The following is a 25765-nucleotide window of genomic DNA, read 5'->3' as shown; positions in this document are numbered from 1 at the left end:
GCCAAATGCAACCCAGTAGGAATTTTGGTCTTCATTTTGTATAACAAGTTAACACATTTTGTTTGGATTGATTCATTTCTCATGTTTTGTTCCTTCCCGCAACCGGTGTAAGTGCCAGAGTCACTCTCGTCCTAGAGCACATTGATTATTAGCCTGAACGTGCTCACAGTACTGTTGATGGCTTGGCTCATTCAGGGTTTTAGTTGTTAATCTGCACATATGGAAAGTTTGAGACAACTATCCAGGGCAATGCAAGGTCAAATAAATACTGAATAGAAGTGTTTTTGTATCATCATGTCTCACGCCGCCTCTAACCCCGCCCATTAGCCACGCCCCTAGCTCAATTTGATGAGTACCTACACTTATCCAGTATTGGGGTATCTTTCATAGATTCACATGCTTAGAATCATCCCCGCCGACGAGCTGGGAGTCTCGCTGAACAATAAAGTATATCCATAAAAGACATAAAAAACATTATACAATAGGCTACTATGGACAGCAAAGTCACTTCATTAACCTATCTTAGTCCTTTTGTAAAAAGAACTACATTTGGAACACAGCCAATCAGGCTGCAGCACCCTCTTAGAACCCTCCACAGAGAGGCAAACCCTCAGATTTTTTACCGCACGTCATGTGACAGGGAGTCTCCCTGAGCTCTGCTCAGTTTTCTTCACCTTTGGTTGAACTTTGTGAGTAGCTATGTCTGATTCTTCAAAGAAAAGCTTGTTTTCCTTGTTCTTCATGTGGGAAGAAGAGACTAAATTTTGAGGATCCCCACAAGGAATGTATTTATTGTCTTTACCCAGCTCACAAGGTTAAAGACTGCAGGATTTGTAGAACCTTCCCTGCCAAGACTTTGAAGGACAGAGAAGGAAGATCGCTGGTTTGGCTGGAGAAATTGAAGGCTACATCTGATGTCGTTTCAGGAGAAGAGGGATAGATCTGATGATCCCCCTGAGTGACAGAGTAAGACCTTGAAGAAGCCTCACTCTAAGACTGGTCACTCTTCCTCTAGAAAAGAGAAGCTTTCATTCTCTTCAGAGGTGAAATCTGGTGAAAAAGTGAAGATTTCAGTGAAAACTGCCTCAAAACAGCAGAAAACTCATTCTGAGTCTGTCAGGATCCCGTTGACGTCGAAAAAAACACTGTCGACTATGAAATCTCCTCAGATGGTGAGTGATTCCTCGTCGTCGATGAAGAAAATCCCTTCGCCGACGATCGCTTCGTCGACGAGGGCACCGTCGACGATTATATCATAACATTGACGATGCCAATCTCGTCGATGCCTATCTCGGTTTCGACATCGTCGATGGTTCAACTCCCGTCGACGGGTCCACCGCCGATGACGACGATACAACTCCTGTCCACGGGTCCACCGTGGACGACGCTACAACTCCCGTCGACGAATCCACCGTCAACGACGATATTACTCCCGTCGACGAGTCCACCATCGACGACAGCAGCGGCTTCTACAACGACAACAACATCGACGACGATGGTTTTTCCGTCGACGATGTCGATGATTACAACGTTGACGGTAGCTTCTGTTATGGCTATCTCGGCTGATACTGGCTCGCCGTCTATGTACATCTCGTCGACGCTGAAGCGTAAAAGGCCTACATCTTTACAGATTACGCCAGTTTTGCCATTAAAATTATCGTCGTCATGCCCATCTTCAAGAAACTATTACTAGGACATTTCTCATATTTCACCCTTGCCTCCTAGTCACTATCTGGAGGAGTCAGATGATGATGGACTTTTTAGCCCAGCACGTAACCCTTCTCAACTCCGGATTAAATATCAGGATGAAGACGATGAGGAAGAGTACTATGAGCCTTGTGAGTCTCTGCGAGGTCCTCAAGAGACTTCATTTCAGCAGGAACCTATGGTGCAAATGCCTATGGCCTTGATGCAGGATCTGACTGCTATGTTAAGGGATTATCATGCACGTTTTCCACCAGCAGCGCCTGTTCCAACACAACCTGCTACGCCTACGGTTTTGCAGATAGTAGGTCCTTCTGCCCCTATCAATGTACCTCAGGAGGTTTTACCTGCGCAACATTTAGTCCAGGATGATAATGGCAATACTATAGCTGAAGATGGTGAATTACCAAACTCACCCACAACTGTGGATGAATGGGATGAATACTTGATTCCTACGCCATCCTCACCAGTTCTTCAGGCAGTAGATTCCCCTCCTGAAGATATTGGAGGTTTTCACGCAATTATGGAGAGGGCAGAAACCTGGTTTCATCTTCCTGTATTTGTGAAGCAAACAGATTGTTTCCTTTACGATTTTAAGGACCAGAGTAGGAAGTCCATACGTTCTATCCCCATAATAGATCATATCTGGGAAGAAGGAACTAAAATAGTGAAAACTCCATTTTCAGTGCCTGCGATTCTCCCTAGAATCGATAAAAAGTACAAAGCACCGGATAATGCTCCTGCTTGCCTGTCCGGACATCCTAGACCAGATTCCGTTATTTCACAGGCGGCTCAACGTATGTCTCGGAATCCATCCATTCCTGTGACAGCACTGCCGGATAAGGATGGTAGGCACCTTGATAACATTGGTAATCGTTTCACCACCATGGCGGGTGCTTCAGTTCGTGCTACAAACTCTTTGGCGATTCTAGGGAGATATGACCGCTAACTATGGTCGGACATTTCTCCATACCTCGATTACTTACCTGATGACAAGAAGCAGGAGGCAAAGAAAATTCTTCTTGGAGAAAGGGCTGCATCAGAAATTATTGATATTTCTATGGATCTAGCTTCCTTGGGCTTTCATCAACTTGCCAGAGCAGCAGTCCTTAGATGTCAGGGATGGTTGAAATCTACCACCTTTCGCCCTAAGGTCCAAACGAAGATTTTGGACATGCCATTTGATGGTGATATGTTATTCGGGAAACATATAGATGAGGCTTTGCAAGACATCAAAAAAGATACTGAGACTGGCAGAGCCCTTGGCACATTACAATATCGGAAGACTCCTTTTCCGGGAGCTAGTGTCAGAGGATCGTATTCCTTTTGTGGTGGCTATCAAAGATACCAAAACCAAGGCAATCAGGGAAGATATAATTATCAACAGCAGCAACAGCAGCAGTCCTACAGAAACCCTCCAGCTGCCGCTTATAGACACCAGAATAGAAGTCCTCACCCTCAAGGCAGGGATTCTGCTAGAGACCAGTGACGACTTCTTAGCACCTGCAGCAGATCTGCCACACCTCATTTACAGGATTCCAAAAGTATCCCGACATCTCAACAATTGGAAAAGATTAACCACAGACAAGTGGGTCTTGGATATTCTCAAATTTGGGCATACCCTAGAATTTGTCGGTACCCCTCCTCCTCATCCACCTTTAAAGAAACATCCTCCACATCTTGCTATTCTCAGGAAGGATGCAAAAAGCATGCTCTCCAAAGGAGCGATAGAAAGATTGCCTCGTTCTCATGTGGAGGAAGGGTTTTATTCCTGCTTTTTTCTAATAAAGAAAAAGTCAGGGGAATGGAGACCTATCCTGGATTTAAGAAAGCTGAACAAATATCTTCACAAGAAATCCTTTCGCATGGTCATGCTTCAAGAAATCCTTCAGCTTCTGGACCATGCAGATTTCATAACAACATTGGATCTCCAGGATGCATACTTCCACATCCCCATTCATCCCAAACATCGGAAATTCCTTTGTTTCACTGTGGCCGGTGCTCATTTTCAATTCAAAGTCCTCCCCTTCGGCCTGCGTTCAGCCCTGAGAGTCTTCACGAAATTCCTGGCCACGGTGACGGCTCACCTCAGGCTTCAAGGCATACAAATATTCCCTTATCTGGACGATTGGCTATTAAAGGCTCCTTCCTTTTGACAGGCTTCTCCAGCAACGTCCACATGCATTCAACTATTTCAATCCCTGGGACTGTCCCTGAACATTCAAAAATCAGTTCTTTGTCCTACTCAAAGAATTCAATTTCTAGGAGCAGTGTTGGATACTATCCAGGACAAGGCATTCTTGTCCAAAGAAAGGCAATCACGTCTGATTTCTCTGGCATCAGAACTCCAAAGAAAACGGTTAGCTTCTGTGAGAATCATCAAATCATTCCTGGGAATACTATCCTCAGCAATTCTGTTGGTACCTCATACCCGTCTAAGGATGAGGCTGATCCAAGAAGAACTAGACAGCCAATGGCTACAGATCTCGGGGTCGTTCGACGACCTAGTGAAAATAACTCCAGTTGCTTTGGTGGCTGCGCTCCAAGAATGTCTCAATCGGGCTCACTTTTCTTCCTTCTGTGCCGTAGTTCATACTCACTACAGATGCCTCCCTAGAAGGGTGAGGTGCACACCGTCAAGATCTTTGCATATGAGGAAAGTGGTCTGCTGCAATGGCAAAAATGCATATCAATTTCCTAGAGCTTCGAGCCATTTTCCCGGCGTTGCAGTCCTTTCTCTCAAGGCTTCAAGGATCAACAGTTCTCATCAGAACCGACAACACTACTTGCATGCATTACTTAAACAAGCAAGGAGGTACCCGTTCACACATACTGTCTCAAGAAGCTCAAAGCATTTGGGAATGGCTGCTGTCTCACAACATCACGATAAAGGTGGAACATTTTCCGGGAATTCACAACACTTTAGTGGACACTCTGAGCAGCACTTTGAAGTCATGTCACGAGTAGGAGTTAGATCAATCAGTCGTGGAGCACATATTTCAGATATGGGGCATACCAAATCTGGATCTCTTTGCCTCCAAGAACAATCGGAAGTGCCCATTCTTTGCCAGTTGGGAACCGGAGAAGAGCTCATGGGGGAACACCTTCATGATGAGATGGACAGGGATCTTTACCACCCAAATACAGGTACGCGCACCTGTATTCGGGTGGCAGAAGTTTTGAGAGGTCCCGGTACTCTAGGGTACCTACTTGGAATTTAATTTGGAACGAATCGATCGAAGATTGGAACGGTATTTTGTGCATACGAATACGTTATTGAAGACTACAGTCCTGATACCCTAGTGGTAATATTTGAGCCTATTTGTCTTGGTCAACGTGGGAATTGGAGTCGTCGATCTCACGGATTATGAGAGGGATTATTTGGCAGCATTAAAAAGTGGTTTAAATATTAGGAACTCGGAAGGAATTTGACTCAGATTGGAAATATAAGGAGGAAGCATTGGACTAAAAGAACTTAAACCCTGAAGAAGTCGTTTGGGTTAATCCCTATTGCGACGAAACGCGTTGGGAGTGGAAGACTCTATGGAAGATTAAAGAAGAACGGAAGCCCAAATGAATATTGTTTTCGCTTGAATTTTTTTCATTTTGTGTTTAATAATTGCGTGTGCATCAACATTAGTTATCTGAAATTTTATATTTCACGTACTGTGTCCATCAGAAAGTCGGATCAATTGTTTATTTCTTATGGTGGTCAAAAGCCAGGAACAGCAGTTACGAAATCCACTATTGCGAGGTGGATTGCATCTACTATCCAATTCTGCCATAATAAAGCTGGACATGCTTTATCTGCGAAACCCAAGGCTCATTCCACAAGGGCAGTGTCCTCATCTACTGCTCTTTTTGCCGGAGTGCCTATAGAGAAGATTTGCCGTGCTGTGACCTGGAAAACTGTGCATACTTTTACACGGCATTACTGTCTGGATCTGGCGACAGAGGCTGAATCAGCTGTGGGTCAAGCAGTGTTGCGAAACCTTTTTAAATAAGGTAAGCCTCTGTAAGGAGGTGATTATATCATTACATGTTCACATATACATGGTGTATTGTTTATTCTGTTTTCATACTATGCTTCGCATATATTTATATATATATATATATCTATTTATATTTATGCATATGTTATAATGCTTCTCCTTATTTGGGTTAGAATGTTATATTGCATTGCTGTATTGGTATTACGAGGTATCTATTGTTTTTTTTTATGATACCCACCATCCACTATACAGCTAAGGATTTTTTACTGCTAACTATTCTGATTCTAAGCATGTGAATCTATGAAAGATACCCCAATACTGGATAATAAAAGGAGGTACTTCCCTGTAACTTTAGTTATCCAGTATTGGTATCTTTCATAGATTCACATGCGACTCACCCTCCTCCATGGAGAGGCTTACCTTATTACCTGTACATATTACTGTCACTTGTGCTACGAAAATCTGAGGGTTTGCCTCTCTGTGGAGGGTTTTAAGAGGGTGCTGCAACCTGATTGGCTGTGTTCCAAATTTAGTTCTTTTTACAAAAGGACTAAGATAGGCTAATGTAGTGACTTTACTGTCCATAGTAGCCTATTGTATAATGTTTTGTATGACTATTATGTGTATATTTTATTGTACCGCGAGACTCCCACCTTGTCGGCGGGGATGATTCTAAGCATGTGAATCTATGAAAGATACCAATACTGGATAACTAAAGTTACTGGTAAGTAACTAATTTTCTTATTTTTTCCCATTTAAAGCACTGATATAGGATTAGATTCATGGTTAGCATTAGAAATTTAGTTATGGGTTTGACTGAATTTTGGGACAGCATTCCAGACATCATATTTGGCCTATGCGTTGCAACATGCATCGTAGCTCCTTGTACTTGCACTATAAGGAGGGAGAATGCTGATATTGAGACACAGTCCAAATCTGCTGCACACTCTTTTCCTTAGAAAACAAATTTCTTGATTGCACGGAAGTATTTGAAATTTTGTATATTTGCTTGCAAATTTTGAACATTTTAGAAACGTCCAGCAAATCTGTGTAGGGAGATGGAAAGCTGAAAAAAGCATCAGAAACTGAGAGAGGAATGGCTGTGGCACTGAGGTGGGGTCACAATAGTAATCTGCCAACATGTTTTCCGGCATTCCAATATTATTTACAGTGACTTATCTTTACCATCTTTCTCGCATGCACACTGGTAATTTTACAAATGACCTCTTCCCGCGTCTCTTGACTCTTTTCCCTCCACTCACCACTGAACTTCAAATGAAGTCCAATATTTTATCCACAGATGCGAGTCAGCACGGAGGTGCTTTTCTAGCCTCCTGAAGTCCATCTTCAATGTCTGTGACCCACTCGGTGTGTGCTATTGTTTTCCCTAGAGGTGGAATGCAACATTATCCTGGCTTGTTTTGTGTTGCACAGTAATGGACGCTGCATAGATTAGCCCTCATCAACAATAGCCACATAAATAAAGCATTAATGCGCAGTACATGATGTATGCATTTATGCCTATCTCATGTTTTGATGTGATGTAATATGTATGTGCATCCACTAATTGTAGTATTCTGAATGCCATATTTTCAATTTTTCTTCAAGTTTCTTACTTTTCCTTATGTGTTCGATCGAAGATAAATCATTACCATATATAATAGAGTCTTAACTTTCTACTTGTTCCATTTTTTGCAGAATTTAAAACTCTTCACGTCCTATGGGGCACTGCTATGCCTACACAGCATAACATTGCACAAACTGCGCATAACCGGAAATTAACAAAGCAGAAGTGAAAAAACTGCCAGTCTTCTCCAACCCTTTTGTCAATGAGTGTCAGCTGCATCCATCCATCCTCCTCCACATCCATTCTCCTGTACCGTTGCGGCCTGTAGGCTGCAGTATGACCGAGGAGCGTACAGATAGGACTCCAACTGTCTGGTGGATAAATGCAGGATTGTTGGTGACATGGTAAGACATCGCCAGTAAGTGCATGCAATGGGGATTACTGGGGATTACCTCTGCTAGCCTTGGCTAAAAGCGCTTGACATCCTGGGGAGGTCCTTCCAGGTCAAGAGACCCACTGGATCCAACGTCACTTCACTGCGGTGGAGAGTCATGGCGATGGCTTACTCTGACCTTCATGCCCCGCAGCTGGCACATGAGCAGAAGCAAGATGATGAGTAATTAAGACCGGTTACCTTACATACAATGGAAATCCTAATGCACACATTACTGCTGCATAGCCTCCATTTAATTAACAAATGATTTTCACAAACATGTTGGAACAGTATCTGATGTCATGTTAAATATTTTGTTGTACAGTGTTTCTACCTCCCAAGAAAATATTTATAATGGCATGGCATGTGATATGCACAGCTGTTTACTGGTGCTCACTGTCATGACAACTACCTATTTTTGGCATGCACAATGTAAAGACACAGCTAGAAGTATGTATAAAATGTCACCATTGGTGCATTTGGCAGTCATCCTTTATTTCTTTCATTTTTCATCTTATTGGAGTTGTTCAACATTTGGTGGCAAGTTAACACCCTGGGAACAATGCCTGAAGCACAACTATGTGATGTGTGACTTTGTACAGTAACATACTGTTGCAAAGTCATCCAGTACCCTATTCACCACCAACTTTTTGCTGACTGGTACTGGTGGTAACTGACTCTGACTGTCCCTGGGCTCTGCCTAACAAGTGCTATGTTAAAAATGAATTAACATAGCACAGATTTAGAATACAGTGAAAACACCTAGATACACTAGGGTACACCATGGGTTAGGGTAGCCCTATGAATGACATGACCTCCCCTATAAGGCCTTAAAGGCCAAGAACTTTTCTGCACTTGTGAGTGTGCACTGCTGAAGCCTAATGTCAGTTTAGGAATAGCCCTGTGTTGCAGTTTGTGCCTAAATTCGACTTAGGTGTTTGCAGCACTTGAAAATTGATAAACTACAATGTTTGGACATATGAGGTACCCCCAGGCTCTCCCCTAGGTGTCCCGGGGCGGGGGTGAGGTATATCAAAAGGAGGACCTTTATAAAATAAGTTTTAAATGCCCTGGGTTTAGTGAAATTACACTTTTCACTCCCAACATTGTGGTAAATGGCTTCCCAAAATCGACTGTTGTGCTAGGAGCACTGTGGAGTGAGGATCTGCAATATCTATACATATTGAGAACCCCTAAAGTCTCCCCTAGGTGTTCCAGGGGTGGGGGGTCCTGTAGATATAGGCAGGGTCCATATAAAGGATGTTTTCTAAGTCCTGATGTTGGAGAAATTGTCCAGTTCATTTTTCCCATTGCAGATCCCTAGCCTCATAGGTTAACATTGCAAGAAGTTATTAAATAATAACTAACGTAAAGGTGGTGATAAAAATATCATTCAAGGACTTCCAAGAACGGTATTGATAAATCCAACAATATGGTATTGTTGAATTTATCCTAAAATGTACAGACAAGAAGTTATATGACTATCTTGTCTGTAAGCCAAGATTCAGCCATCTAGTGCTCTGATTGGCCAATGTTAAGTGGATTAGCCAGGCTATTTTGATAAGGTGATAAGTAGCCCAGGGGGTCAGGGAGCCATACTGGGTTCTGCTACATAGGAATGCTATGGCAGGGGGAGGGGTCGTAAAACATCTTCTTCAAAGAGGAGGGGGCAGACAGTGTAAGTCAGGCCTGGTTACAGCCCTACCCTCTAATCCCAGCCAGATGGCAGGTTTAAGGCCAGAATTTCCAGATGCAAAGGTAAGAGAACATATGTACATGTACCATCCTGTAGATAGTTTAGTTAGCTCTTCTCTCTCTGCTGAAAAATAAGCCAAGATGTCTTTTGGAGAAATGGTGCTCTCTGGGAGAAGATAGTGCCACACTTTGAAGGATGTGGTCATACCCTGGGTTGTTGCCCTGCACCTCATTGGTCAGGTGTGCCCTCCTGCTTGACCCAGAAAACTTGGAATAAGTATCTGAGATGGACAGAGCCTTCAGCTCTGCTGCTTGAAACCGAGAGTAGAAGGATTGCCAAGCTGGAAGCCTGATTTGCACCTTCAGTCCCTGCACTCTGAAAAGACTGCACCTTCTGCATTATCTGGAACTACAGCACATTAGATGTACCTTACTTCAAGAGGGATAAAGAGGGGACGCTAAGCTGGAAACTTGATTTGCACCATTGGTCCCTGCATTTTGACAGACTGCACCTACTGCATTATCTGGAACTATAGCCCTTTGGATGTACCTTGTTTCAAGAGGAATGAAGAGTGGGCTCCCTGTAAGCTACAGGTTAAGAGAGCTCACCTGCATCATCTCCACCAAGAGTCACCTGCCTGGAGTGTATCCAGTGGACTATTGTAATCTCTGGTAGACACTCTGTTTTGCCCTCTGAGACAACAGTGTGGCTCAGTACATAGTTTCGCTTATACATGACAGCATGACTGTCAGTTTAGGGATTGACTCCAGTACATGCTCAATGTTACAACACTGAACATTCTTTTGTGCTTCATGTAGTGCACAGATTATGGGATACTGCAAGATCTGAAGGCTTACCATACTAATAGATCCACTGCAGGCACTGCTTTTTGACCTGTGGTCAAAATTTTGAATCCTGATAGATCCACTCAGCTTTCTCACCTTCAGAGGCCAATCAAATAAGCACCATAATGCTGGGTAGCAATAAATGTCTGTTATATAGCCCCAAGATATCTAAAATCCCGGCCCCTCCTCCTATGAAGGCCTTATTTACAAATACATGTTATGTTTATACTTACCAAGTCAGCTGACCAATGTTTAGAAGTCCTTTTCTGCAGGAAGCATCAGCCAGGAAAGGGAACCCATCTCAACATCAAACCAGCGATGGAGAAGCACTGTGGGTGGAGACCAACCTGAAACCCCAGCAATTGCTGCTAAGAGTCAAATGCAGATGGAGAGGCAGCAGAGATTGTCACCCCCACCACCCAGGGGGAAAAAGAGCAGGGAAGAGCTTCTGTGACTGTTGAGGCACTGACTTCAACTCACTTTACAGCCACCCTTACTCTTACTCCTTCACCACACCAACCACCTGCTTGCCCCACTGAAGGAAGGACTGCATTATCTGGAACTACAGCACTTTGGATGTACCTTGCTTCAAGAGGGATAAAGAGGGGACGACAAGCTAGAAACTTGATTTGCACCATCGGTCCCTGCATTCTGACAGACTGCACCTACTGCATTATCTGGAACTACAGCCCGTTGGATGTACCTTGTTTCAAGAGGAATAAAGAGTGGGCTCGCTGCAAGCTACAGGTTAACAGAGCTCACCTGCATCAACTCCAACAAGTGTCTCCTGCCTTGAGTGTATCCAGTGGACTATTAAGGGTGTTGTCCAGGTGCATTGTGGGAATTGTGATCTCAACCTTTGAAGGACCATCTTGGAGATTCCAGACCTTTGGATTGTGTTTTGGACACTTTGTACTCACAAGAGGAACTTCAGGAAGAAGTTTCTCACTGAATTTGGCCTGCTGGAGGAGGCTGTACGACATCTGGTAAGAAATCCTCCAGAAAAGTTTCTAAGTGTAAAGGTAAAATCTTGACCAGGGCCTACCGCTTAGTGTATTAGACCAGGGCTCAGACTTTGACTTTGTCCTGGTCAGAGGAAACCAAATGGCCAAAAGTGGCATTATTGGTTTCTAAGCACTAGAAAGTGTTTCATTTAAAAAAAATCATATCTCTAGTTCCCTACATTGGATTTGTTTTTTCATTTTGGTGTCATTTTAAAGATAAAAATATTTCCTATTTTTATAAATTAGTGTTGAATTTTTATTGTGTGTTGCGTCTTAATTAATTACTGAATTGGTGTTTTTATAGTTTAACTCTCTTTATTAATTTCTCACATACAACACAAAAGAAAGAAATCAAATCTCGACTCCTGAGTACAATATAGGACAGACACAAGTGCCGCTACTATTCACATTACCAAGGTAAAGCATGGAGCGAGGTTACCAAGGAAAACAAAATAAAAAATAAAATATTAAAAAATAAAATAACATTCAAAACAATATCTAGAAAGTCCCCTAAACATGTCCACCCTCCACCCCCACCCCCCTCTCGTCCATCCACTAGAAACCACAATAAGGAAAGGGAGTGCCCGAAGCCACAATGGATCATCTCCGTCTAGCAGAGCTGCCTGGGAGGGCCTTCTGCGGGATCTGAGTATCTTCCAGACGCAGCAATCTGAGATAGCGGGGGCATGTTAATTCCCTAAATTCAGTTCTGAGGAGAGTGAGGAAGGGACGTCAGAGCTCTGGGAATTCAGAGCCCCTGCCTGCAAGAGTGAGAGTAAGCTTCTCCATCCCCAGTACCATCCACAATCTATGCAGCCAACCCAAGCAGGATGGGGGCGAGGGTGAGCGCCAGTGCGCCAGTATGTTCTGTGTGGCCGCTCCCAAGGCTATAGCGATCAGGCGCCCCCGTCGGGACCTAAGAGGATACATCAGTGGATTTGGTAAGCCCAACAGTATATAGGCAGGGAAACGTGGGAGCTGCGTGTCCAAATGAGTATCTATGTCATCCAGGATTTGGGCCCAGTACGGCCGGATATGTGTACAACACCACAATAAGTGCTCTAACGTACCCACCTCCCCACAGCCCCTCCAACAGAAAGCACTCTGGCGGGGGTCAAAACGATGGAGGTGCTCCAGTGTATAATACCAACAGGTGACTACCTTGGTCATCGTCTCGGTAAGGCCTGCGTGGTGTGCTGAGTGCCGGGCCCTGTAGTATATGTCATCCCACTCCTTGTGGGTGAGAGATCTGCCAATCTCGCGTTCCCAGCGTGTACGGCCCGCGTTATATGTGTGTATGGTAGTAGTCAGGAGATGCTTGTAGAGATCAGAGATAAGTTTTTTATCTGACGATCTAGTGATAAGCCATTTCTCGAAAGCGGTGAGGGAGCGCTGGACGCCAGGCTTCACCTGAGGTTGCAGGACTCAGTGTCTGAGCTGGAGGTAAGGAAGCCTCTCAGTCTCAGGGAGGCCATAGTCCATACGAATCTGTGGAAAGGGGAGAATGCCATCCGTGTCGAACAGATGTCCAAGGCATCTACACGGAGAAGGCCTCCATTGTGCGAAGGCCTTATTTGCCAAACCTGGTTGGAAGTCTGGGTTGTTAAAGAGTGGTGTCAGGGGGGAGGGAAAGGTCGTCAGAGCATGCGTGACAGCGGTGCGGTCCCATGCCTCCAGAGTCGTACCCGTAATGTAGGAGGCATATAGATTCGGTGGTCTATGTGCTTTACGTAGTAATGGGATCCCCTGCATGGTCGTGGCCGCGACCGCTTGGTCTTGGAACAACCAATGCTTCTCAGACTCCAAACGACTCCACTCCACCAGGTAACGGAGCTGCGTGGCGTAGAAATAGAGCTGCAGGTCTGGGACCCCCACTCCTCCCCGGTCGGGCGGTAATATTGCTATAGCATGCTTAAATCTGGGTTTACGGCCCTGCCAGATAAACTGTGCCAGATCTGCCTGAGTCTGCTGGATCCAGCCAGCCGGCGGGCGAAGAGGAAGCGTCTGAAAAAGATATAGGATCTGGGGGAGAATGGTCATTTTGGTGGCCGCAATTCTACCCAGCCAAGAAAGAGTATGATGCTTCCATTGTCCCAGTTCCCTGCGGATGTGTTCGCGGAGCCGATCATAATTAGCGGTGACTGTGTCCGGGATGGTAGGGCCCAACAGCACTCCCAAGTAGGGGACCGTGGAATCCGCCCACTGTATCGAGTGCTCCTCTTGTAACCGAGCCAGCGTGTGTTGGGTAAGGGAGATATTAAGCGCCGTTGATTTCCCCATGTTAATTTTAAAACCGGACGCCTGCCCAAAACTATGAAGTTCAATGAAGAGATGAAGAGCGCTCGAAGCGACTGGACCGGATCGGTGAGTGACAAAAGAATATCGTCTGCGTACAGGCTAATGGTGTGTATATCTCCGTCAAACTTAATGCCCTTTACAAGGGGATGATGCCTGATCCGGTGAGCTAACGGTTCCATATATAACGCAAAGAGGAGGGGGGAAAGGGGACATCCTTGCCTCGTGCCTTTGCTAATGGGAAACCGGGAGGAAGTCTGTCCGTTTACCCGGACCGTGGCCATAGGCAACCGGTAACAGTTCAGAATCCGCGTGCGCAGTTCTCCCCCAGTCCAAACCTCTGCAGTACCTGTTCTAGATATGGCCAGTCCACCCTGTCAAAGGCCTTCTCGGCGTCTATGGCCAATAACATGTAATCTCCGTCTGTGCGTGACGCTTTTTCAATGAGGTGGAGGACTCTCTTGGTATTGTCACTCGTCTGTCTCTGCGATATGAACCCTGCCTGATCCGGTTCCACGAGCTGGGGGATGTATGGACCCAGTCGCGTTGCGAGGATACTCGTATATAGTTTAAGGTCAATATTGAGCAGGAAGATCGGACTGTACGCACCACATACCGTCGCGCCCTTCCCGGGCTTAGGAATGACCACGACCGATGCCTCCAACATCTCCGCCGGGATGGCGCCATCCTGGGAGAAGGTGTTAAACAGGTCTCTCAACAAGGGAGCCACCTGCGCGCAAAAGGTTTTGTAAAAGGCTGCTGAATAACCATCCGGACCAGGCGATTTGCCTAATTTTAGACACGAGATTGCCGCTATGACCTCCTCTGTCCCTATATCGCTATCAAGTTGGCGAGCCTGTTCCGGGGTAAGAGCCGGTAACGGCGCGGTATCTAGGTAGGCAGAGCAGAGGGACGGGTCCAAGGAGTCGCCTGCATATAGAGTCGCATAGAAGTCCCAGAAAGCCTCCGCAATTTCACCATCATCCAACGTAAGGTCGCCCCCCAGCCCCCGACGGATGGATCGGACATCCTGTTGCTGTCTGGCCGCCCGCAACCTGTGGGCTAGTAGACGGCCGCATTTATCGCCGCCAACGTAGAAAGACTGGCGCAGCCGCAGGGCCGCGTATTTGGCTCTGTCCTGGTCCAAGGCCGCTAGCTGCTTTCGCTCCACACACAACCGCCGCCAGGCTCTGGCGGTGCCCGTGCGCTGGTGCATCTGCTCCAACTCCGCCACCCCCTGGGTGAGCTCTGCCCATTTGCGACTGCGTTCCCTATTACTGGCCGTCGAGATAGCTATGAAATCTCCTCGTAGGACGACTTTAAGGGCCGTCCATTGTGTCGCTAGAGACGTGTCCGAGTTCGCGTTAAGGGTGAGGTAGTTGGCAATAGCCGTCTTGATTTGCTCGACCGTAGCCGCATGGTGGAGCAGCATGTCGTGTAGTCGCCAGTGCCGCACCGGCTGTTGGACCCGGGGGAGCCGAAAGGTGGCCACCACCGGGGAGTGGTCCGAGAGGGACGCAGTGAGGATCTCGGCGCCCGTCGCGAGCGCCTGCAACGGTAGGGAGCTAAGGAAATAATCAAGTCTGGCATATGTTTTGTGTGCTCCCGAGAAATGTGTGTATGCTCGGCTGCGGGGGTGAAAGTGGCACCAGAGGTCAACCAGCCCAAGCTCGTCGAGGCGGGGCCTGCCCGACTGGGAGAGAGCTCCCACCTGGGATGTACGCTGCGCCGATCGATCGCATATGTTGTCGAAAACTAAGTTCAGGTCCCCTCCCAGCAACAGGCGTCGTTCTGTGTTGGCTTTGGCTTCAGTGAGAGCAGTGTGGAAGAATTTATCCTGACCTTCATTTGGGGCGTAGACAGAACCAACTATAAGGGAGATCCCCTCAACCAGGAACTGATAGGTAAGTAATCGACCCCTTATCTCCGCCTCCCTCTGCAGGACCCTACCCGGAAAGGAACGAGACACCAGAATAGCTACTCTGGCTGTTTTGGTGGGGTTAGAGGAAAAGAATTGTGTGGGGAAGACGCGCAATTTCATCCTGTGGTGATCTTTGGAAGTGAGGTGTGTTTCCTGTAAGAGGCATATGTCTGCGGCTGAGTGTTCCAGGAAATAAAGGACCGCCCTACGCTTAATCGGGTTAAGTCCCCGCACATTAAGGGTCAGGATGTTAAGTGGTTTCTGGGGCATTCAATGTATGAAGGAGAGGCACTCCTAAGCGTAGCGCATAGCGCCTAAGCTGAGATACAACACAAAGACATTTAGGATACCGCGTAAAACCGGAAAAACACCCTGCTATGGAGGGAAGGAGGATGGACGAGAGGAACAGTTCCCAACTCAACCCCAAAACCCAACCAAAAATAATAGGGAGGGTCCCCCCTAACAACCTAAATAACCAACAACCAACATGCAACTAGAGATATAGTCCGTTGTCCCAGGACAACTGGTCAGTCAGTGAACAGGGGTCCATCTCGTAGCCACTGGAGGAGCACTCTCCCCCCCGCCACCCACCCAGAGCCAGCACATAAGCTGAACAGGTGCATCTGCCAAAGGCGCACCCTAGCTACTCGAGGCCGTGTTGTCGCTTCCAGCAAGTGCCTCCGTCGCAGCGGTCAGTGCTGCCCGCTGACTCAGTACAATCTCCGAATGGGCCAGCCTGCGGGAACGCCGCCGTCTAGCCTGCCTCTGCCATCCAGATGAAGGAAGCCCTGGGCCCGACGCCTCTCCTCCGTCGTCGTCTGCATCTTCTGGCTCCGCCAGGCCCAGCAGCCGGCACGCCTCCATCAGGGAGCGCATTTGGTGGAGCCTCCCTTCATGGCGAAATATGAGGCGAAAGGGGTGCCCCCACGAGTACGTGATCCCCCGTTGTCGGAGGTGCTCCGTGACGGGGCGGAATTGCCGTCGCCTCTGGAGGGTGATCAAGGCCAGGTCCTGATAGAGGACAGGGGTATGGCCCTGGAAAGAAATGGGATGAAGGGCTCGGGCCTTGGCTAGAACCAACTCCTTGGTTTTAAAATCCTGGACACACACCAGGATATCTGCCAGTGGAGCGTTGGGACCCCGGGGCGGACCCACCCTATGAGCTCTGTCCAAGACAATGTCTATGTCCGGGCCGCTCCCCAGTATGTGCCGGAAGAGGGCCACGGTGAAAGCCAGCAGATCCCTGGTGTCTTCAGTGGTCTTGACCCTCCTAATCCTGATATTATGTCTTCGGGACCGATTTTCGAGGTCCTCCAGATGCATTTGGAAATCCATGTTCTGATCCCGCAGTCTAAGGACTTCCTGTTGAAGCAGGGCCGTGTCGTTCACCGCCACGTCACTTTTCTCCTCAAGGGTGGCTACTCGTTCTCCCACTCCATCGACATCCTTGCGTAAGTCCTTGGGTTCCGCCGCAAATTCGGCCTTAACTGACTGGATATCTTCACGTAGGGTGAGGAATAGGGACTCCAAAAATGCCTTCATGATGGGTTCTGCTCCGGTATCCGGGGGAAGCCCGTGGGCCTCAATGTTGGGCGTCGAACCGGCCATCGCCACGGGCGACTGAGGCCGACCGAAAATATCCTTCGTAGGCTTCCCCTTGGGGGGTCGGGTCTTAGGCATGCTCCCCTCCCCTGTCGATTCCCAGGGTCCGCGGGACGAGCCGCTGTTGGGAGAAGGTCACAGGGGGGGTCCGTCGGTGCACCCCAAGGGGCTCCCCAGCCGCGTGCGCAGACCCCCAGCAGCGGGGCCCACCTCAGCCGAGTCCAGAGCACAGGCCGGTTGCAGTCAGTGGAATGCAGCCCACCACAGTATCCCCAGGTCCGGGCCCGCGTCTTTAGTCACACCGTAGAAAGCCCCCCGCCACTATGAGGGCAGCATCACCCCGCCGCTCGATGTCAGCGGCCGATCCCCCGGGCAGTAAAGTTCGCGGGAGCACGGGGTGCCCCTACAGAGCCCCCTCGGAGCTCCAGTCGCCCGCGGAGCCAGGCACTTGGCGGGGGGGGGGGGCGCTGCACCTCCAGGGGCATCCGGCACCACCGGCGTGGCCTCTCAGTCCCTGCCCCCCACTCCTGTGGTGGCCGCTCTCCTGCACCTGATGCGTCCCCCGCGCTGCTGCCCCCGCTCACCAATGCCCCAACGGGCGCCGCCTCCGCCGCCAGCACCACGTTACAGGGCCGCTCTCACCGCTCCTCAGGCCCCGGTGTCCTCTCCTTTACTTCAGCAATCACGCCGACGCTTCGCGGCTCCCAGTGCCTCCTCAGACTCAAAGCCGTCTTCCCACAACGCCGGGGAAGCCCTTTCCCGGGGGCCGAGGGTCCGCTCCAATCGGCGCGCTCATCTCCGCTTTCGTCTCGCTCAGTGCGCCACTCCTCCATCCAGCGATCCCCGCTGTCCCCGCAGGCCGGCGGAGTGCACCGCTGCACCATCCGGGGATCTCCGGGCCAGGCAGAACGCCCCAGGTGCCCATGCCGCTGTGGCCCCACGGGCAACCACCGCTGAGAAGTAGAGCCGCGGCCGCGAGCTCCGATGCCGGCCTCGGTTCAGCCCAGCAGGGCCCACCGCTATGCTGAGGCCTCCCAACAGCAGGGTGGGCGGTGCCTGCTCCGCTTAGCACCGCCGGATCTCTCGCCCTCCGTCCGTCTCCGAGCGTCAGAGGCTCCCCACCCGCCCGGGACACCCAGCGCGGGGGACCCAGGTCGCAGCGAGCAGTTCACCCGCCTCACGGGCCTCGCGGTGCTTCTCCGGGCGGACGGCGGGCAGGAGCAGGAGAAGACGCGTCCTACCGCTCCGCCATCTTGGCCACGCCCCCGAATTGGTGTTTTTAAATGTTTTACATACCTGTCTTTGAAGTTAAGCCACCCTGCTCATAGCAAAGCTACAAAGGTTTGAGCATTTGAATAATTTTCTAAGACCTATTCTGAGCCCTATATTGTGTTAGTGGTATTATTGCCAGTGGTAAATGTATATCTGTAACTACTAATAATCCACTTTCCAACATATACATTATGACTATGGTGTTATAAAACAGGTTGTGACACAGTTTACATATTACATTCACTTGAATGTTCAAGCTGAAAAACAATGCTTGATATGAATTCAGTTTTGCTGTGCACGGTTGAAGGGAACATGTCAACCCAATTTAGTCACCTGCTTTTTAAAATAATATACTCTCCCATGTGCTATAATATGCTAAGGAGACTGTAAAGGCTGTGTGATCCTATCCGAGTATATGGATAGGTAATTGTTTGACACTGCATCAAGAACCCTTTTTTGAATACTCACTCATGCATTGTGTATGTATGATCCCAATAAAAAGTAAAAGGATGATGACTGTTTCATTTCAACCCCTCCACCTGTCACAGAGTGGATGCTGAGATGGTATTTTGAGTCTCCTCCATGATTGTCTGAGGAAAAGAAGCTCCTTCCAGTAGTCACAGTGTAACGCTGCATGGAGTAGCACAAGAAAGGTCCCCATTAGCAGGGAAAAAACACATTTAAAAAATCTCCTTGGCAATCTTGTATCTCTTAATTAGAAATGAAAATATTACAAGGTACAAACCCCTCCTCCCCCTTACGTTAGGGAAGAAGAAAGATGCAAGTAAGAATACTCAGTTGTAGATCCAGTAGAAGTTCCAACCGCAAAAAAAAAAAAAAACAGGGACAAAAATAGCAGCAAGATGTCGATGAATGTGATGAAAAATAAGGGAACAAATTTAGATTCAAATCATCCATCCCTTGTAAATGCCTCCTGACATATGATTTAAACACAAATACCTGAAAGGAAAATGCTCTTCTTTGTCTTAGTTTGGGGATCTCAGATAGAATTGTGTCCACAGACCAAACCTTGGAAAAAGCAGCTTATAATGCGTGTCTGTGCCCGTTTTCTGAAACTCATGGCTTTAGTTACGCACATGAAGAAGCCCAAGATTAACATCATTTGCTCAGCACTTAACTCTGCAGTCCTGCCTCTGCCCTTCTTGGTTGATGATCTTTGTGGCTAGAGGAACACTTCTCTGGGTGATGGTGAGCACAGAAACATAAGTATGATCTGGGTGTCACTGAGCGTGGTACCCAGCTACAAGCTGGCCGACTGCATGAGGCACACACCATTGTCTCCTGAACGTTTTTAATCTCTGGTAACCACTCTGTTTTGCCCTCTGGTACAACAGTGTGGCTCAGTACATATTTTCGCTTGTACATGACAGCATGACTGTCAGTTTAGTGAGTGGCTCTGCAGTATACATGCTCAATGTTACAACAATGAACATTCTTTTGTGCTTAATGTAGTGCACAGATAAAGGGATACTGCAAGATCTGAAGGCTTACCTGACTAACAGATCCACTACAGGCACTGCTTTTTGACCTGTGGTCAAAGTTTTGAATCCTGATAGATCCACTCAGCTTTCTCACCTTCAGAGGCCAATCAAATAAGCACCATTGTGATGGGTAGTGATAAACGTCTGTTATATAGCCCAAAGATACCACCCCCCGGCCCATCATCCTATGGAAGCCTTCTTTACAAATACATGTTATGTTTATACTTACCACGTCAGCTGATCAATGTTTAGAAGTCCTTTTCTGCAGCAAGCATCATCCAGAGAAGGGAACCCATCTCAACATCAAACTAGCAAGGGAGAAGCACTGTGAGTGGAGACAAACCCCAGCAATTGCTGCTAAGAGTCAAATGCAGACGGAAAGGTGGCAGCTATTGTCACCCCCTCTGCCCAGGAGAAAAGAGAGCAGGGAAGAGCTTCTGTGACTGTTGAGGCACTGACTTCAACCCACTTTGCAGCCACCCTTTCTGGGTTTTTTTTATTGTAATTACTGGAATTTTGACAATTTGCATTACTTTATTTCTCTATTTTGTGTTGGAAAACATTCTTGAATGGTGATTATTTTGGAGATATAGCGTATGGCAGACACATGCCTGTGTCTTACAGATGGTGCCACTAGACTAATGTTCATCAGACTTTGGAAGAGCTGCCATTAATGTGCTCCCCCTTCGCGATTGCCAGATGTCCCCATTGCAATTCTAATGTAACCTGCAGGATTCGATTTTGGTCACAAATACAGATGTCTACTCTGGATAATTTGGAATTGGTGGAGATAAGGGTCTACTCCATGGTCTAAAACCCACATCTAACTAATTCCTCTAGCTGTAGAAGTCTTCCTTCTGGGAGAGGGCCCTGCCATCACCTGACCTTCATGCATCCGTGGACAGCAACCAGGAGTTGGAAGATGTGCATAATAAAGCACAAGTAATGTCCTGCACTGCCTTGGGGACTCCAGCATTGCTGTTCTTGACTGAATAATAGAGATGCAACATGGCAGATATGTGAGACAACTAAAGCTTCTGGGGTCCATTCAGGGCCGGTGAAGTCAACAGGCGAGTCTTCAGTAATTGGTACAAGAACCTGCCATGATGGTCCAACCCTCTGGAAATGCTACCAAAAAGACTCCACAAGCATACTTAGAAGGTGTAAAAGATTTTGGTTGGTGGATGGTGAGTGGGTGGTGTTATGGCCCTGATCTCTTTCCTGCAATGGAGGCACAACCTCCTTGTCATCATGCATAGTATGACTTGCTGACATGGTGTCTTGCAGGACAAGGATACTTTGTTTTGCGTTTTTGTATCCTGGGGTCAGGTAGTTCAGCCATAGATGCAGAGAAGAATATAGACACATCTGCGAGTATGTTGCTGAAGTGGATTATATCACAGCTCTATGTGCACTTTCTTATGTCCGAGAAACCGACATTCACAAAAGGATCATGGTGTACGGACCTTTTTGTTAGAGCTATAAATCTGGTTAAGTATATTTGAGCCCCTTTTCATGGGACACCGGGACAGTATGGGGATACTGAGCTTCAAGTGTGCAATTAAGATAATTTACCACTAGTGTGAGATGGGCCCACAATACTTTTGCATCAAGCTGAATTACAGAATACTCCAATTTTGCCCATGACTCTCTTGAGTTATCTGGTATGAGAAGTGCAATGTTTGCTCTAGAAGGTGATATATATATATTAGACATTCAGGCCAAATTATAAGTAAAGTGGTAACTGGGTACATTGTTGTCAGTACTGTGGGGGTAAATCTGGATCCCAGACATTGGATTATGCATAGTTGCCTGGTCCTGCAGGATGGTAAACAGGTGCAATTCCGGTGTGGGATTACTGCACCTGAAAATATTTAATTTATTTTCAGAATTCTAATATCAGGTGCATTAATACCACACTTAAGTATAAATGTGCCTATACAATTCCCATTTCGACAGGAAACTCAGATACAGGAAAGACATCATCTCCATGTGACATATGGGCACCGAAAGTCTGCCAGGAGCAATCCAGGCCATTGCAAAAGGATCACTTCTGGCCTTGCACTTTAATACCCTGCAAGTACCTTGCTAAGGTGATTACAAAGCTTCCATCTTGGGCCAGAAACATCAGCCAGTTTTGATTGTGAAAATGTATTGAAAGGCATTTGGCCTTGGCTGGTGATACACTCCCCACAGACTACACAGAATGTACCAGAAGGGTTCCCCTCAATGCTGGAGGGGTGCAGGGCCCTCGGTCAAGCACTTCATATATGGTGGGACAGCCTGTTGATCCTCCTTTTGTAGGCGGTGATCCCCACGTTTCTGTATAAGGTTCTGAGATACCCGATTCTTTCACGCCAGAGGTGATGCTCTTGGGCCTCAATGACAAACCCCGAATGGCACATTTGCCTCTAGTGCTTAGGGCTGCAAACCTGACAATAGCTTATAACTGGAAAAGAGCAGAATGTCCAGCACTCGCCCAGCAGTACCATTGACTGTGAACAATATTGACCATGGTGTTGGAAAATTGCTTTTCCCGAAACTCCCAAACAGTGTGTGACTTAAGTTAGCATTCGCTGCACCATTTTGTATTTAGCCGCTATTTTGAGCGGTCATCTAACTAACTTCTGTCTCACTTTGTGTTTACCTCACCAAAAAGCAGGTGCCAATGTGTCCTCTGTACGTGTATTTCTCCCAGGTTGAGTTTGCTGTGCTAATGAATAGAATGTTATATTGTTGCATACCTTTCTAACTAGATAGGCTTGCTCCCACTGCTCAGAGCGGTGAGGGCAGGCAGAGTAACCATGAATACAAGATAAAGTGTGCCCGGTCCCAGGATTATAACTCATCCTTCTTTACCTCCTTTGTTCATTAGCTCCCAACTGGAAAAATCCCGTCTGGGCGGGTCTTTAGGGGTGCTGGAAATGTACTTTGCACCTTACCATGTTGTCTGAAGTCAGTCCCCTCTGCAGCAATCCAAGGAGGCTGATCAGACTGGACTCCGCTCGGATGTATGACTAATAATTCACCTTGGTTTATATTCTCTACTGTCTGACTGACTCTTCATTTTTGTGGAAGGCTGAGAGGTGGTCACGAGTGACCCGGGTGGCCCTAATCGGGTCACTTCCTTCAGTTGGTGCCCAAACAGGGACCCCATCGGGTGAGTGACCCAAACTTGCCTGCGGATGGGTGAGGAGGTCGGGCCATATCGGGTCAGATGGGCAGACCGGGGCACGAGAGAGTCTTCTACTCGCAGCTGCCCCGTCTGTCTGACCGTACGGTGCTTCATCCAGGGGTCATCCTGACTGGGATTCTGAACGGCGAAACCCTTGGATCTGACCGTTTGGTTCAAATAGTCGGAAGCGGAGAATACATTCGTTTGACCTGTGTGCACCAGGTGAGTTTGCTTTGGTTCATTATGGAGATGGTGCCATTTTGATTTGCATTTGACGCAGTCTGAGGACCGTCTTTGGACCAGCAATTACATTTGTTTGAGTTCTTTATGAACATGGTACCATTTTGATTTGTATTTGATGAGGTCTGAGGACCAATTTTGGGTAAAGATATTTGCAAATATCTGCTGGGCATAAATAGTGAACTTGTTTTCTTTTGAAAAATGCCATGCTTTAGTAAAGTGTTTTGTTTGGGCTGTCGTTGTTGTTCTGCTGATGCTCGATTAGAAAAAAAGTCAGCCAGCACCTTCGGAAGGCACTTCGAAGTTTGACATGTATATTAAACATGGCCTTGGCCCTATTATGTTTAGTACACTATGGCACAAATATACGAGGGGCATGCCGAGTTACAGTGACTGTTGATGGGCACTTTTGATGATCAGAAAATTAATTTACCGGAAAAATTGTTTGCAAGAAGGAGTAGGCAGGTGATGTTTGATTCCCTCCAAAAGCGGCAGAAGGAGGCTAAACAGAGATGAATGAAAGCAGAGGAAGAGGTCCGAAAGGGGAGAATGACGTTGTTGACTCAGAAAGCTATAGCGCATGATAGACAGAGAATAGAAAAGGGAATAGAGTGTGCCGAAAGGAAGTTTAGATTGCAATGTGAAAAGTCTTATGTTGCTCGAGAAGTAAATGACAGAGGAATTGCTGGATGTTCGACCTCCGCATGCCCCGTAGAGGGTTTACCCTGTACTTCCCCCGCAACCCCAGTTACCTGGTTCCTCTGCTTCTGTTGTTTCTGTCTCTGCTATTGTTGCTCCTTCTGCCTTGGCTTCGGCACCCCCTGTCCTTTCCCTGTCTCCGCCATCTGTGGCAACTATGACTGTTAGCATCCCGGCAACACCTATTGCTTTGGTGTCCCTCTCACCAGCTCTTACACCCACGACCCAGTCAGTAGCGACGTTATTGCCCAGTAGCTCTCCCACTGTTTTTCCCAATTCCCTGATGTTACAGAATATTGAGACACCAGCACGTGGCTCTGAGGACAGGGACTGGACAAAATCCAAGGACTGGCTGGGACAGACGTTGATACGGTCTGATGTAGGGGAAGCTGAGAAGAAGGTGGTGGCTAATCAGGCTGGGTAATGGGCTCATAATCCCATATATGGTGTGGAAGATGTGTGGGATATGATGAAAGACTATGAGCTGTTTGTGCAGCAACATGTCCTTAAGCACATGTCGGCAACATTTTTTGGACTGTGGGAACAATGTTTCAATGATATAGCGCCCTATTTATGATATTAGGGACCATGTATATGCTGCTGGTATGGCACCTGGTGAGGATTTTGGTAATGTCACAACACTGGTCGCGTATCGAAGTAGGCTGCTTGAAAAGAGCCTGAAGACAGTATCCCAGTTTCCAATAAGTGAAGTTCATCCCATATACCACACTGAATTACCGGAGCTACGGGATCAGCAGAATACTGTTATTAGACCGAGGGTAGAGGCCCGTTTTCAAGAACAATGGGTTTACACTCCGTGGAAAAGGAGTGAGGTTTTGTCCCTTAAGACTCAGTTACCTGACCCTAGGAAAAATCCCCCTGCATATTATAATGAATTGACTGAGGCTGCGTCATCGATGGTAATGATGCTTGCGGATATTGAAATGTTCTTTGGTCTGCTGGTGCCCGTTGATATTTGGAGACAGGTACACACACAGGACCATGTTGTGGGATAGGGTGATAACTGAGATCAGATTAAAGCACGGGATCAGGAGAAGAAACCCGGGGAAAAGCCTAAGGCTGAGATACTAGCTTTGCCTGGCTGAATTATTATGTATATGCACTCTCTCTTTCCACCAAGAAGTGTAGATTGGGACAAGTTAACGGCATGTCATCAGAAGAAAGATGAAAGTGTGTCAGATTTCTGCACCCGGTTTGAGGGTGTCTTTTTGGATATTAGCAGACAGGATTTGTCAGTGGAAGGGGATGTTCGGTTGTTCGTTAATAGATTTGTTACGAACTTGCTTCCTGAGATAGCAACTCGGTTGTAGTCTTCGGAGAGCACTTGCACTACCTCCTCCCCTTCTGTGATATTGAATATGGCGCAGTATAATGAGCATAGGGAGAATGAGGAGAAGGAGAAGGTGGAGAAAAAGCATAAGGAATTGAAAACAAAGGTGTTGTTGCAGCAGGCTTCTAGAGGGAATGGTGGAGGATGTGGTAGTTCAGACAGGCAGCTTCCACATACCAACAAGACTACTACGCCTGTAGGGCAGTATCAGTGTGCATATTGTAAGGAGGAGGGACACTGGCAGAGCGAGTGCTCAGTGTTGTTACAGAAAGTTGCGGCCCCTAGAGGATGAGGTTCTCGTGGACGGGGTCATGGAGCTTGTGGACAGAACAGAGCTCAGCAGGCCGCAGCATCACGGAATAGTTTGCGTGGTAACTACTTTGATGACAATAGGGGTGGACAATATTATCATAATGATTACGACATGGATGAGGTGACAGGGATGTCTCACAGTTGGGACAGCCAAG

Source organism: Triturus cristatus, chromosome 7 (genome assembly GCF_964204655.1).
Source record: "Triturus cristatus chromosome 7, aTriCri1.1, whole genome shotgun sequence".
NCBI classification, from domain to species: domain Eukaryota; kingdom Metazoa; phylum Chordata; class Amphibia; order Caudata; family Salamandridae; genus Triturus; species Triturus cristatus.
Note: the sequence above shows the minus strand (reverse complement) of the source record.